General features: G+C 36.9%; 1 pseudogene; it reads left to right on the forward strand.

The window, feature by feature from the left end:
- The window catches only part of LOC140627487 (large ribosomal subunit protein eL29 pseudogene), an 88,628-nt pseudogene that overhangs the window by 19,054 nt on the left and 51,395 nt on the right, over window positions 1-18,179 (forward strand).

Here is an 18,179-nt window from a genome sequence, read left to right on the forward strand (position 1 = left end):
CTGTTTACTTTTTAAAATATTGATTTTTTTTGGAGACGTGTTTGAGAATGGAATCAAAATTTGATACTGACAGAAATAAATCCTGGCCAGTTGTTGTGATATTATTCATCCTTCTAAATAAGAGTGTAGGGAGACTTTACAAAAGAGTAAGTTGGTTTGTTCACTCAATCAATTTTCTGTAGGTTTATCCCTAAGGTCTAATGTTTTGGCCTAATGACTCTTTTTCAAGATATCAATCTTTTGAAAGAATGAAATACCAAGAGTAGAAGCTAGCAGCTCTTTGAAAAATTGACTTTTTTAAAGAGAAATAAAGTATATTTTTTCTCTCTGTATAAAATGATATAGATGCAAGTAGTGTGTATATGTGATATTGATGGAAAGTATGCACTCAAAAGTCTAGATAGTTTATAGCAGGGTCAGCAGACTATGACCTCTAGGACAAATCAAGCCCACTACCTTTGTTTATAAATAAAGTTTTATTGGAATACAGCCAGGCTCACTTCTTTACATATTGTTTGTGACAGCTTTCACACTATAGCAGCAGAGTTGAGCTTTTGTGGTGGATACCTATGGTCTACAAAGCCTCAATCATTTATTTCTGGTCCTTTACAGAGAAAGTTTGCACACCCATGGTTTTACATTATAGTTCTGTAAAAATTCGTATTTCTTTCAATAATTAACAGTAATTCAATAATTAATGCAGTAAATAATACAATAATTAATACATGTTTGCTAAGTATTGCCCAAATATAAAGTGCTAAATGATAATGCTTCTGCAGGTTAATTTATATCAGATTTCACATAAAAATGCAAAATATTAAATAGATTTGAAATAATCCTTTTGCATAAAAGCCAGACTGTGAAGTCTATTTAAGAGAGAAATTAGGGGACCTGAGTGGCTTAGTGGGTTAAGCATCTGCTTTAGGCTCAGGTCATGATCCTAGAGTCCTGGAATCAGCCCCAAGTCAGGCTCCTTGCTCAGTGGGGAGCCTGCTTCTCCCTCTCCCTCTGCCTGTGACTCCCCCTGCTTGCGTTCTCTCTGTGTCAAATAAATAAAAAATCTTTTTAAAAATAAAAAATAAATAAAAATAGGAAAAAATTAAAAGAAACTCAAGTACTACCCAAGGATAAGTGTTTTCTACAAATTACTAAATTTGGTACTAAATTTTCCACGTGTAAAAGGATTCAGTGAGGAAAACAGAAACCACCCAGATAGTTCATTACAAGGTATTTAATGTAGGGAACTAGTTACAAAATTATTAGAAGAACTAAGACTGATGATGATGAGTCAACTCAGAGATTACCAACTATATGGTGCCACTACATCTAAGGCTAAAAGAATAAAAGGACACCAGAAGTCAGGTGCTAGCACTTCTGAGTAGAACCTGGAATCACAGCAGATGCCATGCACTGGGAAATGGGACCATGGAGGGGTAGTCTATCAGTTTCCTTGGGCTGCCATAACTATTCATCCTAAACTGAGTGGCTTAAAACAACAGAAATTTATTCTATTATAGTTTGGGAGTCCTAAAGTCTGAAATCAAGGTGTTAAGGAGGCCATGCCCTCTCTGAGGACTCAGGGGAGGAATTCCCCTTGCTTCTTCTTTGCTTCTGGTTGTTAGCTGCAAGCTTTGGCGTTGCTTGATTCGTTGCTGCTTCGCTCCAATTTCTGCCTCCACCTTCACATGGCCATCTTCCCTCTGGGCATCTGTCCTCCTCTGAGACGCTGTCTCCAAATATTCTTCTTTTCATAAAGACAACAGTCATTGAATTTAGAGCCACCTGTAGTCCAGGATGATCTCATATTAAACTCATTACACCTACAAAGACCCTATATCCAAAGGAGATCACATTTGCAGGTTTCAGGTGAACATGAATTTGAGAGTGGGGGACACCATTCAGCCCAGTAGAGGTAGAGTTCAGGAGAGAGGTGGATCCACTCAGGAAATTGTTGGAGATGTCACCTGAAGCATTTTCCATCCAATGACTTCCATTTGTTAATCCTACTAAGAATTCGGTTGGCATCAGAGACTGAGAAATGTGGTTTATGAAGGACAGCTCTTTGAGATACAAAGCAGATCAGGGGCTAGCTAGGTATGGGTTTGAGAAACAAACAAGCAAACATACAAACAAAAAAAACCCCTACTTACCATGTTTTAAAAAATTCTTCAGAACCTGTTATAGTCATACTAAAAAATATGAATGAGGTTATATGATGTTTGGAGTTTGCTTAACAATTATGCAAAAAGAGACAGAACATGTTAGGATGTGGATCAAGATATTTCAACAGCAGCACCACTGACATTTTAAGCTAAGTATTTGTCATGGAGGGCTGTGCATTGTAGAATATTTACTAGCCTCTCTGGCCTCTATCCTCTAGACACCAGTAGCACCCTTTCTACCAGTTGTGACAACCAAAAATGTCTCAACTCATTGGTAAATTTCCACTTGGGGGCAAAGTTGACTATTTTTGAAGATCACTGGTTTAGGTAAAATGAGATCCACTTTGAGTTAATAATTTTTGAAGCTGGGTGATAGGCACATTGTGGCTTATTGTATTATTCTATCTACTTCAGTATACTTTTAATATTTTCTTAACAAAAACTGAACAACACAAAATAAACTGCCTGAGAGAGTGTTCTGCTTCTGCTAGATTTAGTATTTGAATTAAGGCTGTTACTAAAGGTCACCTAAGTCAATACTTGAATCAATTAGTAATGATGCTAATGAATTCTGAAGGTCAACTTATGAAATGATTTTGCAGAGAGAAAAATTGAGCAATTTTACATGCTCTATATCTTCATAATCAATATTCATATATTAAATATATAAATATACACACCTCATTAGATACTTGTTTTTAAAATATATTTACACATATAAAACCCATGTCTCCAGAAATTTTCAATCAAATACAGATAGTTCCATTGCATTTAAATGAAGAATGGTTATTGGCTTAACTTTGCATTTGCCAATACAAATAGGCAGTCACATCATATCACACAACCTAAGAATGTTGTATCCTACACTGAACCAGAAGTGAGTCTAATGACTTTGAATCCTAGTACTGTTATTATCTAAATTCCTGTTTTGGACATATGATCTCTATAGACCTTGGTCTCTGGGGACAAAAGAATCATACATGATACTACCAACATGATTTTCTAAAACCTGTACCATAATCATTTCTTTCTTAGACCTTTAAGGATGAGATGAAGATCTTTGGTGTGGTATCTCTCTTCCTTAAAATCCAGCCTTTGGGGATCCCTGGGTGGTGCAGCGGTTTAGTGCCTGCCTTTGGCCCAGGGCGCGATCCTGGAGACCCGGGATCGAATCCCACGTCGAGCTCCCGGTGCATGGAGCCTGCTTCTCCCTCTGCCTGTGTCTCTGCCTCTCTCTCTCTCTCTCTCTCTCTCTCTGTGACTATCATAAATAAATAAAAATTTAAAAAAAAAATCCAGCCTTTGCTTATCTTTCTAGTTATGTGTTGTCTTGCCATTTCTCACACCTCTATGCTCCATTCATGATAAACCACTTGCAGTTCTGTGTTTATGTCATGGTTTCTGATTTCTCTATATTTACCCACATTCCCTTAGATCAACACAGTTCCCATCTGGCCCATTTCTTTCTTTTTATATTACTGCCCTGACCCCACCATCTTTTGAGTTGTAATTCCCTCTTCATGTATAAAGGGTTTGCTCCTTGGTATGACACAAGACATTCATCTAAATACTAGTCAAATGGTTGAAATTTATAGCAAAACTTATGTATAGGGTATTGCTAGTATCTATTTCTATGTGTAACCATGCAATACATCACTTCTTTTTGGCAATTTTTAGTAATGATGATCTAAATGTCCAAAATTTCTGGCTTTGCTTTTCATTTTATGTATGTATGTATGTATGTATGTATGTATGTATTCATTTGTTTATTTTTAAGTAAGATCTACACTCAACGTGGGGCTTGAACTCACAACCCCAAGAATCAGGAGTCACCTCCTCCACCAACTGAGCCAGCCAGGCACCCCTAGCTTCTCTTTTCATTTTGTGGGGTTTCACCTCCCATTCCCTATCCTTACCACTTTTTAAAAAATATTTTATTTATTTATTTATGAGAGACACACAGAGAGAGGCAGAGACATAGGCAGAGAGAGAAGCAGGCTCCATGCAGGGAGCCTGATGTGGGACTCGATCCCAGGACTCCAGGATCATGCCCTAGGCTGAAGGGAGGTGCTCAACTACTGAGTCATCCAGGCGTCTCTTTACCACCTTTCAATATAATACTTTCTGCAGTAATTTCTCTTTCTAATAATTCCTCTTTATGGCTCATTTTTATTACATATAAACTTCCCTAGGTGACTGTGAAATGAGATCCAAGCATCTGTGTTTGTGCCACTCTATTCCACTTCCCTGTAAAAAGAGCAAACAACATTACGAGAATTAAGGGACTATGGACAAGACAACTTTCCACTTATTTTTTTCTTCAGGTAAGTTTGGAATTTGCCTTCCCCTACTTTAGAGGTATATGCAGTAAAGTGCCAGTGTAAATACGATAATATTAAAAAAAAATCCAACAAATATGTTTCCTTCAGCCTGAGAGCAAATGGTTAAGTTTTAGAAATAGGCGATCCTATTTGGAAACATAGAGATTTTGTCTTGACCCCACAACCAAGTTGGCATATTATTATTCAGAAACAATAATTAAGCAATCTGATCATTTTCTTGAAGTCCTTTCACCCTCTTTTGGAAACATTATTGAATGGTCAGCTGAGTTTCAGGGAGTATCTAGTATCCGTAAAGCATCAGTTTATCTGGAAAATTACATTCCAGGTTGGAAACATTATCCCAAATGTCCTGCCTGGTGAAAATCAACATTATTTTGTGTATGGAAAAAAAGGGTAATCCAACAAAATTTGCACTTCTTTTGTCAATTTACATTGTTTTAATTCTTATGAATTGTGTAATTTTTAAACCATAGAGAATATTCATAAAATGGTATAATCAGACTGTATCACTATTGTATAAATATAGAACTCATTCCCATTCTGCATGCATACCTGTATAAGGGGACAAAGCAAAACCTTTAAAAATGTGTGGGCATGCATGTCTTTTAATACATCCTTTTATGTCTTTGTGCATTCTCTTATAATATTTACGTAAAATTAAATATTTCCATTGAGTTTTGGTTTACAAATGTTTATTATAAATCTATAATTTGCAGAAATAACTTAAGGAAACTTGCACTCCGTAAGTCCGAATCATCTTCTTCAGCTACTTGGGTTTATTAAATCTCGTATATTACAAGGAAATGAAGTGATCATTGTTTTAGGAAAGTATCTTCTCCTGGTTTCCTCTCCCACTTTCGCTCTAACGTCAGAATTTAACAATCCTTTTAATCTGAAAGGACAGAAAACTCACTTTTGATAAATGATCTCTTTAAAATATAATTTCTAAACATATCTCATTATTTAATTTTGCTCCTTAGGAGCAATGTGCTTCACCACAAGGCAAACAAGAGATTCACCTATAAACTAGAATTCAAAGCGTTAGAATGGGATGAAAGCCTTCTTGGTAAAGGAATTTTAAAGCAGCAGATCATTTACTGTCAAACTCTAAATAATGCTACATAGGAATGCCTAAGGGGGCCTTAAAACAAATTGTCCCCATTTCGGATCTCACAATTAAAAGGAAAGGAGGACTTCCAAACATTCTTCATTCCAGAAATATGAATGTGTCTGGAGCTACGACCCTGGCAGCGATCAATGCTGCATGTTAACAAAGCATGCCTCTAAATGCATACCTGGGATGGCCCTGATGGCTGGCTTGGTGAGTCACTCAACCCCTGAGGACATTTTTGCAAATAGAGGCAAAACGTCAAGACCTTTCTCAAAAATTAAATCAGCAAGCTTCCTAGTTATCCTCCTGACTTAAGCAGAGGAAGTAAATTCCTATTCCCTGAAGCACCTTGTAAGAGCAGAGCTGCCTGAGCATAGTTCAGAGACGCCTTTAGCATGAATGGGAGCTGGAAAGAAAGAGCCTTTCCAGAATATAAAACAGGAAAAGTCTTCTCTTCCCATAAACCAGATGTAATACTTTTATGAAAAAAAATTACTCTGTGGGAGCCATGCATAGGAGTTACACTAGTGATCTCTAAGCAAGGTCAGAATTTTGAGAAATAATTTCATTTACTTATAGTGTGCTTTTTATAAAGATGTGTGAATATGTTTCCATGGACATCTATTTCAGATACTACAATCTATCTTCAGCTATCTATATCTATTTTTTTATTTTTTTATTTTTTTAAAGATTTTATTTATTTATTCGTGAGAGACACAGAGAGAGAGAGGCAGAGACACAGGCAGAGGGAGAAGCAGGCTCCATGCAGGGAGCCCGACACGTGGGACTCGATCCCGGGACTCCAGGATCACGCCCTGGGCTGAAGGCGGCGCCAAGCCGCTAAGCCACTGGGGCTGCCCTCTATATCTATTTTAAACTTGGCTTTGCCCAGTCATTTAAATACAAGCCTGCCATACCCCGAGCAGTGCTGTCCAATAGAACTTGATGCTGTGATGAAAATGTTCCATATCTACATTGTCCATTATGATCACCTCCCGCCACCTGTGACTAGTGAACACTTGACATGTGGCTAGTGAGACTAAGGAACTGAATTTTTCATTTTTAATTTGTCATTAATTGGAACAATAATAGGCATGTGTGGCTAGTAGCAATTCTCTTGGTATCAGCCAGCACAACTTTAGAACAGCTCTTCTCAAGCTTTAATATAGAGCAAGGGAGCTTGTTGCAAGAAAAATTCAGATGCAGTGTATCTGGGGTAGCACCTGAGATTCTGCATTTCTAGCAAACTCCCAGGTGATGCCTCTGTAGCTGTTCCACAGACTGCACTTCAAAAAACAAAGCTTTAGAAGAGTCATTCTCAAACTTTAATGCTCTGGGGAGCGTTAAAACCCACCATGCCCAGGCTGCACCCAGTACGAAACAGATAATGAATTCTCTTGGTGAGACACAGGCGTCAGGATTTTTTTTTTTTTTTTGTATCTTTCCAGGTGACTCCGATGTTTAGCCAAGTTTGAGAACTAGTGCTTTGCGACAGTGCTTATTATATTTTGAAGGACACAGAAATCAGCTATGGAGATCTCAGAGGAGATCTTGTTTCACTACAGTTTCTGATTCAGTGGGACTGGGGTGGGACCTTAGATGTTTACATTCAAGCAAGTTTCCCGATGATCCCAAGGTTACTGATTTGCTTGAGATGTTGCTCTTCAAAGGGTGTGTTGTGGACCAGCTCAGTTAGCATCACCTGGCAGCCTGTTAGAAATGCCTAACCTTGGGCTCCGCCCTAGGGCAACTGAATCAGAATCTGGTTTTAAACAACATTCACAGGCAATTTGCATGTACATTACCGTTTAAGGGGCACTATCCTGAAATCATAACCATTTTTTGGCTAATATTGAGTTTGAAGAGTTTGAAAGTAGTTTTTAAGGTTAGAATGTAAGTTCAGTGGTTCTCAAAGCATGATCCCAGGTCTAGCAGTATCTGTGTCACTGGACACTTACCTGGAATTAAGGCACAATGGTCTGTTTTATTGAACCCTTTGGGTGATGCTCATGTATGCTACATTTTGAGAACTATTATTCTGGCTTTTGTTGGGTTGAGAATTCTAAAGAAACAAACTTCATAATATTTACTCTGTATAGCTCATACAAGACATGTACTTAATGCTTTACACACATAGTATTGTGTACCATATAAGATGGGACTATGTATCTCAAGGCATAGATGCTCAAATAATATTTGTTGAAGTTATTTATCAATAGCTATAAAAGTTATAAATAAAATGTGTAATATACAGAAATTTTTAGGATCTTTCAGGATGACCTTTTAAAATGCAAATTTGAGGGATGTGTTGGTGGCTCAGCCAGTTGGGCATCAGACTCTTGATTTCAGCTCAGGTCATGATCTTTGGGTTGCGGGATGAGCCCTGCATCAGGCTCTGCACTCAGCAGGGAGTCTGCTTCTCTCCCTCTCCTCTGCCCCTCCTCCCTGCTCATGCTCTCTTTCTCTCTCTCTCTAATAAATAAATAAATATTTTAAAAAAATAAAATATAAATTTGATAATTTTATTTCTTCACTAAAATCCTTTGATGCCAGGGCACCTGGGTGGCTCAGTGGTTGAGCATCTGCCTTTGGCTCAGGGACTGATCCCAGGGTTCTGGGATCAAGTTCTCCATCGGGCTTCCATGGGGAGCCCACTTCTCCCTCTGCTTAATATCTCTGTCTCTTTCTGTGTCTCTCATGAATAAATAAATAAAATCTTTTTAAAAAATCCTTTAACGCCTTACCATTTCTGTAAGGATGAACATAAATCTTCTTAAACTCATCTACTGTATCAGGTAAATTGTATCTGGCTACATCCTGTGGTACTATCCACTACCACCACTCTCCAAACTCTATCTACCACTCAGTTCTCTATAATAAAATTATTCTAGCCTTCCATCACTTCTAGTCATTGAACCATACTTCTTCCTAAGTCAGGACCTTTGCTCATGTAGTTCTTTCCAGAGACTATTCTTTCTATATCTGCCGGATTACCTAGTTAACTCATCCTTTCAATAACATGTCCAAAGAGAATTCTCATCTGAATAAAGTCCACATCTTATATTTTCCTATAGCTCTTTGTATTTTCCTTTAATTTACACATATCAGTATTTATCCATCTATTTAATTATTTACAGTGTATCTCTGATTCCATATTGTGATTCCCCTAAAGTCAGAGATTGGGTTTAACTTATACCTCCGGAGCCTAGCATATAGTAGTTATATAATATCTGTTGAATGAGTAAATAAAGTAATTTATTCAAATTAGAATGATCATTCCCTGTAATGACTCATCTATTTTTTCCTCTATTGCTCCCCAAGTCCACTGATACTACAAATTAGAAAATGGAACCACCAAACTTTATCCAGGAATTTTCAACTAGGAATACTCAATATACTCCTAGTAATTTTCTTTATATAAATTAGAAATTACTATTCCACAGTATTCCAAAAAAGAAACAATAGTCCAATTGGAACTACTTTTTTGTCTTTTAAAATTATTTTTTAGGGATCCCTGGGTGGCGCAGCGGTTTAGCGCCTGCCTTTGGCCCACGGCGCGATCCTGGAAACCCAGGATCGAATCCCACGTTGGCTCCCGGTGCATGGAGCCTGCTTCTCCCTCTGCCTATGTCTCTGCCTCTCTCTGTCTCTCTCTGTGACTATCATAAATAAATAAAAATTTAAAAAAATAAATAAAATTATTTTTTAGATTTTTCTGTATTTTTTTTCCAAAGCAGATAGATTTTTGGCTAATTTACTGCCTGTACCACCCTTTTGGTAGGTCACTGAAAATTCCAAGTTAAACATAATTTTTCCCATGTTTTTATTACCTCTGTGTCAGTTTCCTAGGGCTACCCTAACAAATTACCATAACCTCAGTGGCCTAAAACAACAGAAATTTATTCTCTAAGTGTTCTGGATGCTAGAAGTATGAAATCAAGTTGTTGGCAGTGTTGGTTGCTTCTTGGAGGCTCTGAGGGAGGATGTGTTCCGCATCATTTTCATAACTTCAGGTGGTTGCTGGCTGTTGTTGGTGTTCCTTGGCTTGTGGCAGCATAACTTTAATCTCTGCCTCCATCTTTATGTGGCCACGTTCCCTATGCGGGTGTTCAAATTTTCCTCTTCTCATAAGGACACCAGTGGTTGGATTAGGACTCACCCTAAATCAGTTTAACCTTATCTTCACTTGATGATATTGATAAAGACATTTCCAAATACTATCACATTCTGAGGTTCTGGATGGACATGGATCTGGGGGAACACTTCAACTCAGTATAACCTCTGTCCCGACAAGGAGATAAAGATTTGGTTAGGAGCACCTGGGTGGCTCAGTTGGTTAAGCAACTGCCTTCAGCTCAGGTCATGATCCCAGGGTGCTGGGATCAAGCCCTGCATTGGGCTCCCTGCTTAGCAGGAAGTCTGCTTCTCCCTTTCCTTCTCCTGCGGCCCCTCCCCCTACTTGTGCTCTCTTGCTCACTCACTCCTTGTCTCTCTCAAATAAATAAATGAAATATTTAAAAAAAAATATTTTGTTAAAACTCAGGGAATTAGCATTTATTAGATACATACTTAGACACTTAACCTGATATAATTTACCCAAAAACATCATGAAGCAGGTAAATAAATGAAAAAAACATTAAGAAAGTACTTAAGGACATATGGTCAAGTATTAGCAGTATTAGGTTCAAATCAGATTCTGATTTTTTTTTCAGATTCTGATTTTTTTTTTTAACCAAAGGCTATGCTCTTTCTACTCTACCATGATCCTTACTGGTCCTACCAGGCCTCCCTACCCTACCACATTCCATAAACCAGAATAATATACTTCAGTAGTATAAACTCAGTATTTATTCACAGTATTGTTAAAATGTTGCAAGGGCAACAATATATTTACTCTTTGAGTTCCACATATACTCTGGCACCAAGGTGGCTCAGTCCATTAAGCATCTCAGCTCAGGTCTTGATCTCAGGGTATTGAGTTCAATCCCTATGTTGGGCTCCATGCTGGGCATTTAAAAAAAAAAAATTCTACATATACTCATTGCCCAGCTACCAGACCCAAGATTTTCACAATTCTACCTCTTTATCATCTTTTTTTAAAAAAAGATTTTAGCTATTTGAGTGAGAGAGAAAGCACATGAGTGGGAATGGGGGCTGGGGGCAGAGGGAGAGGGAGAATCAGAGTCCCCATGGGTCAGGGAGCCTGATGCAGGTCTTGATCCCAGGATCCCAAGATCATGACCTTAGCTGAAGGCAGACACTTAACTGACTGAGCCACCCAAAAACCCCTGCCTCTTTATCATCTTGACAATTTACCTTCTGGATGTAATGGACAAGGATATAGTGAAACAATGCATTTGCCAGGGTAAGTACCATGCCCCATGCACTTATATATCATCATTCTTCCCATTATCCACATACCTACATATATGTTCTAACTAGAGCATTGAAATCATAGGTCATGCACAGACAAGACATGTATGTTCTCTTTTTAGAAACTAATAAAGAGAAACACCTAGATGGCTCAGTGGTTGAGCATCTGCCTTTGGCTCAGGTCATGATCCCACGGTCCTGGGATTGAGTCCCACATTGGGCTCCCTGCAGGGAGCCTGCTTCTCCCTCTGCCTATGTCTCTGCCTCTCCCTGTGTCTCTCATGAACTTAAAAAAATCTTAAAAAAAAAAAGAAACAAATCCAAACTATTGCCATCAGACTTTATCAATATTTTCAACATTATCCTAAGCATCTCCAATTAATGCTTTCCTTTAGCAATTATTTTATGTCTTTTGTTACCTGTATATGTAGTAACATACAAAATAATTCTTAAAGTTTGTATTCTTGACGATTTTCAGATGATTTCTATAATAAAGAACATCCAATTCTAAATATGCTATTTTACCAGACTAAAAATTTTAAAAAACTTAAAAATTAGCCTGAATCCTAGAAATAAATCATTTTAACCCAAGTAAATAATGTAAATAAAATATTTTAGTAATTTCTAAAGAAGGAATGCAAACATCATCTGAAGATAATTCTGAATTAAGAGTGTATATATAATGTAACTTTTGTTTCTAAATTGTCTGATACTTTGCTATAAATAAATCACCGTTGTCTTCAAAGGAGATTAAAGAATACCAATTAGTGCTTTAACTAAAATTAATTAATTGGGTAGGCTAAGTTATTCTGCAATAAAAACAAGCTCTAAATTTTGATGACATATAAAACAAAAATTTATTTCTCACTTATGCACCATATGAATGGTGGATTGGCTGGGAATTCTGCTCCACATCATCTCAACTCAGGACCAATTCTGATGCAGCAGTCATTATCTTAAACATTAGAGTTGCTTGGGCAAAGTTAAAGACAGAGAATTATGAATCTCCTACTTTTTAATTTTTTTAATTTTTAAAAGTTTTCCAGCTTTATTGAGATACAATTGACATATGCTATTGTGTAAATTTAGGATGTACAATGTGTTACATATTACAAAATGTTTACCACCATAGCATGAGCTAACACCTCCATCATGTCACATAATTACCATTTCTTATTTGTGGTGAGAACATTTAAGATCTAGTCTTAACAACTTTCAAGTAGGTAGTACATTATTATTAACCGTAATCACAGTGTTATGTATTAGATCCCCAGAATTTATTCATCTTCCAACTGGAAGTTTGTGCCCTCTGACTAATATCTCTTATTTCTTTTAAAGCTTCTTAGAGCTTCTTCTTGAGAACAGCATACATCACGTCCATTCACATTTCATTAGCTAAAACCATTCATGTGGTTTCAACTTCAAGGGAGTGGATAAATGCAGTATTGACAAATATCTGGAAAGAGAGCAAGAAATGTTAGTGAAGAGCATTAATGACTATCACAGTTTGATCTGATAGTTACCAAATATTTGGTTTCTTCTTTTTGCATGAACAGTATACACACATCTCCTTGACATCGTTCTAGGAGTAAAATCCCCAAATTCCTACTCTCATACATTTAGCTGAAATTTTAGAATTTCCACACATAGCTGCTCTTGATTTAGAGAACTATAAACTAATAAAACCAATGAATCAGTGATATGTCCCACACCAATATTATTTATATACTAAGGAACAATATAAGAATAAAAGCTGGGGAGGATGTGAATGGATAAAATGTTCTTTGACTAGGCCCTGATTCTGCTATGGGGAAAGTGTGTCCAGTTCATTGCTCTCCATGGTCTCCAGCTACAAACTATGAAGAAGTTTCCTTTTCTATTATCTTCCTTGCACACATCTGAATTAAGCAGTGGAGAATATCTCTCCTTGGGGTTTTTACAGTTTTCTCAGTCTGCTGCCCCTGGGAAGGTTGAAGCTCCAGGAGTCACTTTGAGTCTTAAACAGATGTAAAGGTTTCAGTTTCATTTGCAGTAACATTCTCCTAAAAATTTAATCAGCTTGGAACACCTGGATGGTTCAGTCGGTTAAGCGGCCTACTCTTGATTTCAGCTCAGGTCATGATCTCAGCATCTTGGGGTCAAGCCCTCCACCCCCATCCAACCCCCCACTCCACCACACCCCTGGCTCTGTACTCAGTGCAAAGTCGGCTTGAGTCTCTCTCCCTCTCCCTCTGCCCCTCGTTCTCTCTCCTGTTTATAAATAAATAAATAAATAAATAAATAAATAAATAAATAAATAAATAGAAACTTATGTAGGCTTATTACATCTTTAATTCTAGTCAGCCCATGCTCTAAAAGCTATGCACACAGTCTGTTTCTGTACTTGCTTATTAGATTTGCTATATTTCTTGACTTTCTTCCTGACTTCCCCTTCTTTCAACTTAATTGCTATTTCTTGAGCAGTAGGTGAGCCACAACTTTATTTTCTTTTTCTTGAGCCATTTTGTCCAATTGAAAGGATTTGCTGGGCGTCAAAACCTTAATTGGGTCTTTTCTCTGAAAGATCTTAATTTGTTCAGAGATTTTAATACTGGATATGGAGGGAGTACTCTTGATTTGATTTCTGTCACAAGACTGGGTTTTAATTGGCCTTTGTCTCTCAAAGCCCCTCTCAGATGTATATTTTACCCAATTAACGTTAAAAAGCAACTGCCTCTTCTAATCCTATAGTCCCCAACTTTCTGGACTCTCATTCCTTCCTTTTATTCCTGCTTGCAAACCAGCCAATCTTTCTCAGAGCCAATCTCTTTTTGTAGTACTTGATCAAAGCTACCAACAAACACAGCCAACACACACTTGCATACTTTTGTGATATTTACTTCCTGATTTACAAATTGACAAAGTTTGTAATTTGTCTTCCAAATTATCTCAACAATTATGTCAACAATTTTATCAAATGATTAGATGCTACATAGCATAGATCACCATTTTTATAACCTCTGATAATACTTTCCTCACCACCTACTTCCCAGTCTTTATGTTAAGGTTTTGTTATGGCCATACCACATTTCTAGGTACATATTTCAGTATTAATCAAGAGAGAGGATATTATGTGGATTATTCTGCAGTTAAAAAAATGATTAATGGTTTATGTCATCAGGATATATTTCTTTTTTTTTAAGATTTTATTTATTCATGAGAGAGAGAGAGAGAGAGAGGCAGAGACACAGGCAGAGGGAGAAGCAGGCTCCATGCAGGAAGCACCAAATGGGACTCAATCCCGGGACTCCAGCATCACTCCCTGGGCCAAAGGCAGGTGTTAAACCCCTAAGCCACCCAGGGATCCCCAAGATATATTTCTTGTTCCTGCTACATGGAAGAGCTAGAGGCCCTCCTCATTCCAGGGCAGAGAGAGAGTGGTCATTCAGTCTGGAAGTGACACATTTGTTCTACTCACAGTTCTTTAGATAAGGAACTCACATGTCCAATTACTGTTTCACTAGTGGCGAGATACAAACTCCCTACACACCTGGAAAGAGAAACAAAAATACTTTATAAATTGCACAATGACTGTGATACCAAATAATAAATGAGTCAATTTGACTATCAAAAATATTGAAATTTGACTTGACTCTATAATTATACTAATGCTTCAAAATAATTTAAAATACACATAATTCCTACCACATATAGTACATTATATATTACTTACACTTATGTTACATATATTTTCTGAAATATTTTTGTTATTTATAGTAATAAAAACAGTGGTTCTATAAAGTGGACTCAGCACTTTAAAGAAGTTAATCCATTTTATTCTTACAATCATCCTGTGAGATACTTGTTATTACTCCTATTTCAGAGATGTTGAAACCAATGTTTCAATGTAGCAAACAATCATGCTCAAGAAGTGCCCTCATCACTTGCTATTAAGTGAAGAGGGGCAAGACTCACTTTTCTAGTCCCTTCCTGGACAGCTCACCTGATTGATCTATAGGCTCGCTGAGATTAACAAACTCTAAAGCAACAACAACAGCAACAGTAGTAGTAGTAATAGTAATAGTATTACTTCTACTATGAAGAGGCAACTAACTAATGCCTCTAACCAAGAAGTTTTTTTTTTTTAAGTTTATTTTCCTGTAGTAATCTCATAATCTCTGCACCCAGTGTGGGGCTTAATCTCATAACCCCAAGATGAAGAGTTGCATGCTCCTTCAACTGAGCCAGCCAGGCACAGTGTCTAACCAAGAAGTTTTTTTTATCTCCTTCTTGTGGATAGTATATCAACACTATTGACAATAGGCAATTCAACTCTCCCTTTACTCTTTCCCATCACCACTCATCAACACACCAAAGTTCTAATGATTTTATATCTTTAATATTTCTTAAGTAGTCTCAAAGCAGCTCTATATCAAGCTTTCACATGAGTTCTACGAGGTCCAAAGAGTAGAATAATGCCTAATAAGTAGAAACAATATGGATATTTAATATGTAAAAAAATATATATAACACAGAAGGGAATTTCTATTACTAATGGTGTTAATGTTTAACAAATGTGCACTGGACTGATGTGGAAAACTTGCAAACATATAATGCATCAATAAACTAGATAAACTACAAAAAAAAAAACTAGATAAACTACAAAGTGCTTTTAAAATCTAGGATTCTGGGGGTACTTGGCTGGCTTAGTTAGTAGAGCATGCAATGCTTGATCTCAGGAGTGTGAGTTCAAGCCCCACGTAAGGTGTAGTGATAACCTGAAAAGTAAAATCTAGGGCACCTGCATGGCTCAGTTGGTTAAGCGTTACAATTCTTAATTTCAGCTCAGGTCATGATCTCAGGGTTGTGAAGGCAAGCCCACATCAGGCTCCATGCTAAGCATGGAGCCTGCTTAAGATTGTCTTTCTCCCTCTCTCTCTGCCCCTCCCCAGCACTTGCACTCTCTCTCTCTTAAAAAAACAAAACAAAACAAAACAAAAAAAACAAACAACTTAAAAAAAATCTGTAATTCTGTGATTCTAATGTGCCTACACACAGACCTACTTTCTTTTTCCTTTCATATTTCTAAATCTTCTTTTATAGAAATCGGTACATCTATACAGCTAAACTGAGTTTGGCCTCCAAGTATCCTAACTTAAAATTTGTTATCTCTAAAATCATTCTCCTATCCTTTAAATTCTTCCACACTCTTAATTGACCTCACAGTCCCCTCTACTACCATGTTCCTTCCTAGTTGGCTATTTTGCCCTCTTTTTTCATTCCTTCTTCCCTACTCTACCAATCAAAGTTGCAATGGCTCAGGCATGTCAGGGTATTTCTGCTAACTCCTTTGCTATAAACCATAGTATCATCTGAAAATGTGCTCAAAGGGGTGCATGGGTGGCATAGTCAGTTGAGCCTCTGACTCTTGATTTCGGCTCAGGTTGTGATCTTGGGGTTGTGGGATCAAGCCCCACCTCGGGCTCCAAGCTAGTGTGGAATCTGCTTGTCCCTCTCCTTCTGTTCCTCTCTCTGCTTGTGTGTGCACTCACTCTCTCTCAAATAAATAAATAAAATCATTTTTTTAAAAAATAAATAAAATCAAATAATTAAAATGTGCTGAAAAATCTTTTGATACATTTCAATACCTACTCATGATAAAAAATATTCAGCAAATGAAGTTCTTTTAGGAACTTCCTCAATCTTGATAAAAGGCATCTATGAAAAATTCTAGAGCTAAAATCATATTATTTATAAAATGCTGGATTTTTACCCCTAAAATCAGGAACAAAGCAAAGGTGTTCACTCCTTCTACTGCTATTCAACAAGTTAGTGAGGGTACCTGGACAGTGTGACAAGGCAAAGAAAATCAAGAAAAGTCATAAAAATCAGAAATGAAGAAATAAAAATAAAACTGCCTTAAAAGGATACATTATGATTGTGCACATAGAAAACGCTGAAGAATCTCCAAAAAGATATTAGAACTTAAGAGATAAGCACGATTGCAGATACAAGATCATATGTAAAATTAAATAGGAATTTTATAAACCAACAAAAAAAAATGAAAATTGTATCCCAAATGTGAGATTCTTAGGTAAAGTCTAAAAATACAGGTGTACAGAGGGACGTGGGTGGCTCAGTCAGTTATGCATCCAGCTCTTGATCTCAGCTCAGGTCTTGATCTCAGGGTTGTGAGTTCAAGCCCCACAATGGGCTCCATGCTGGGCATGGAGCTAAATGAATAAATAAATAAAAATAGGTATACAATTTCTACATTCATTAAAACTACAAAGCAATGCTTTAGGAAAAGAAATAGACTAAATAACTGGAGGATTGCCATGGTCATAGATTTGAAGATTCAATCTTATTAATATGCTGATTTTCATTGTAATTCTAGTAAAAGCCACAGCTGTCAGGGTCTTTGTGGAAATTGACAAATTGTTTACAAAATTTATATAGAAATGGAAAAAAATTCAAGTAACTAAAATCACTTGAAAAAAACAAAGTTGGAAGACTTATACTATCTGATGTGAAAATTAACTGTAAATCAACATTAATCCAAATAGCATGATATTGTCATAAGAATAAACATACAGGGCAGCCCGGATGGCTCAGTCCAGGGCCTGATCTGGAGACCCGGGATTGAGTCTCACATCGGGCTCCCTGCATGGAGCCTACTTCTCCCTCTGCCTGTGTCTCTGCCTCTCTCTCTCTCTCTCTTTCTCTCTGTGTGTGTCTCTCATTAATAAATAAATAAAATCTTTAAAAAAAAGAATAAACATATAAGTCAATGGAATCAGATATGGCTAATTGATTTTCATTTAATGTGCCATGGATGTTTCAATGTGGAAAAGATAAACTTTTCAACAAATGGTGCTTGGACAACTGGATAATCATATGGAAATAAATGAACTTTGACCCTTACCTTGCATTGTACAAAAATAACTTGAAATGGATCATATGCATGGACATAAAACCATAAAACTTCTGGAAGAAACTATAGGGTAATACTTTGCAGCCTTGGACTACACAAAGATTTCTTAAAATAGGACATGAAAAGCCTAAATCATAAAAAATAGGTTTTTTTGTTGTGGTAAAATATACATAATACAAAATTTAGATTTTTTTTTAAATTTAGAATTTTAATTATTTTTAATGTACAGTTGAGTGGCATTAAGTACATTTACCACCATACACCTCCAGAAGTTTTTT

This window comes from Canis lupus, chromosome X (genome assembly GCF_048164855.1).
Source record: "Canis lupus baileyi chromosome X, mCanLup2.hap1, whole genome shotgun sequence".
Classification (NCBI taxonomy): Eukaryota; Metazoa; Chordata; class Mammalia; order Carnivora; family Canidae; genus Canis; species Canis lupus.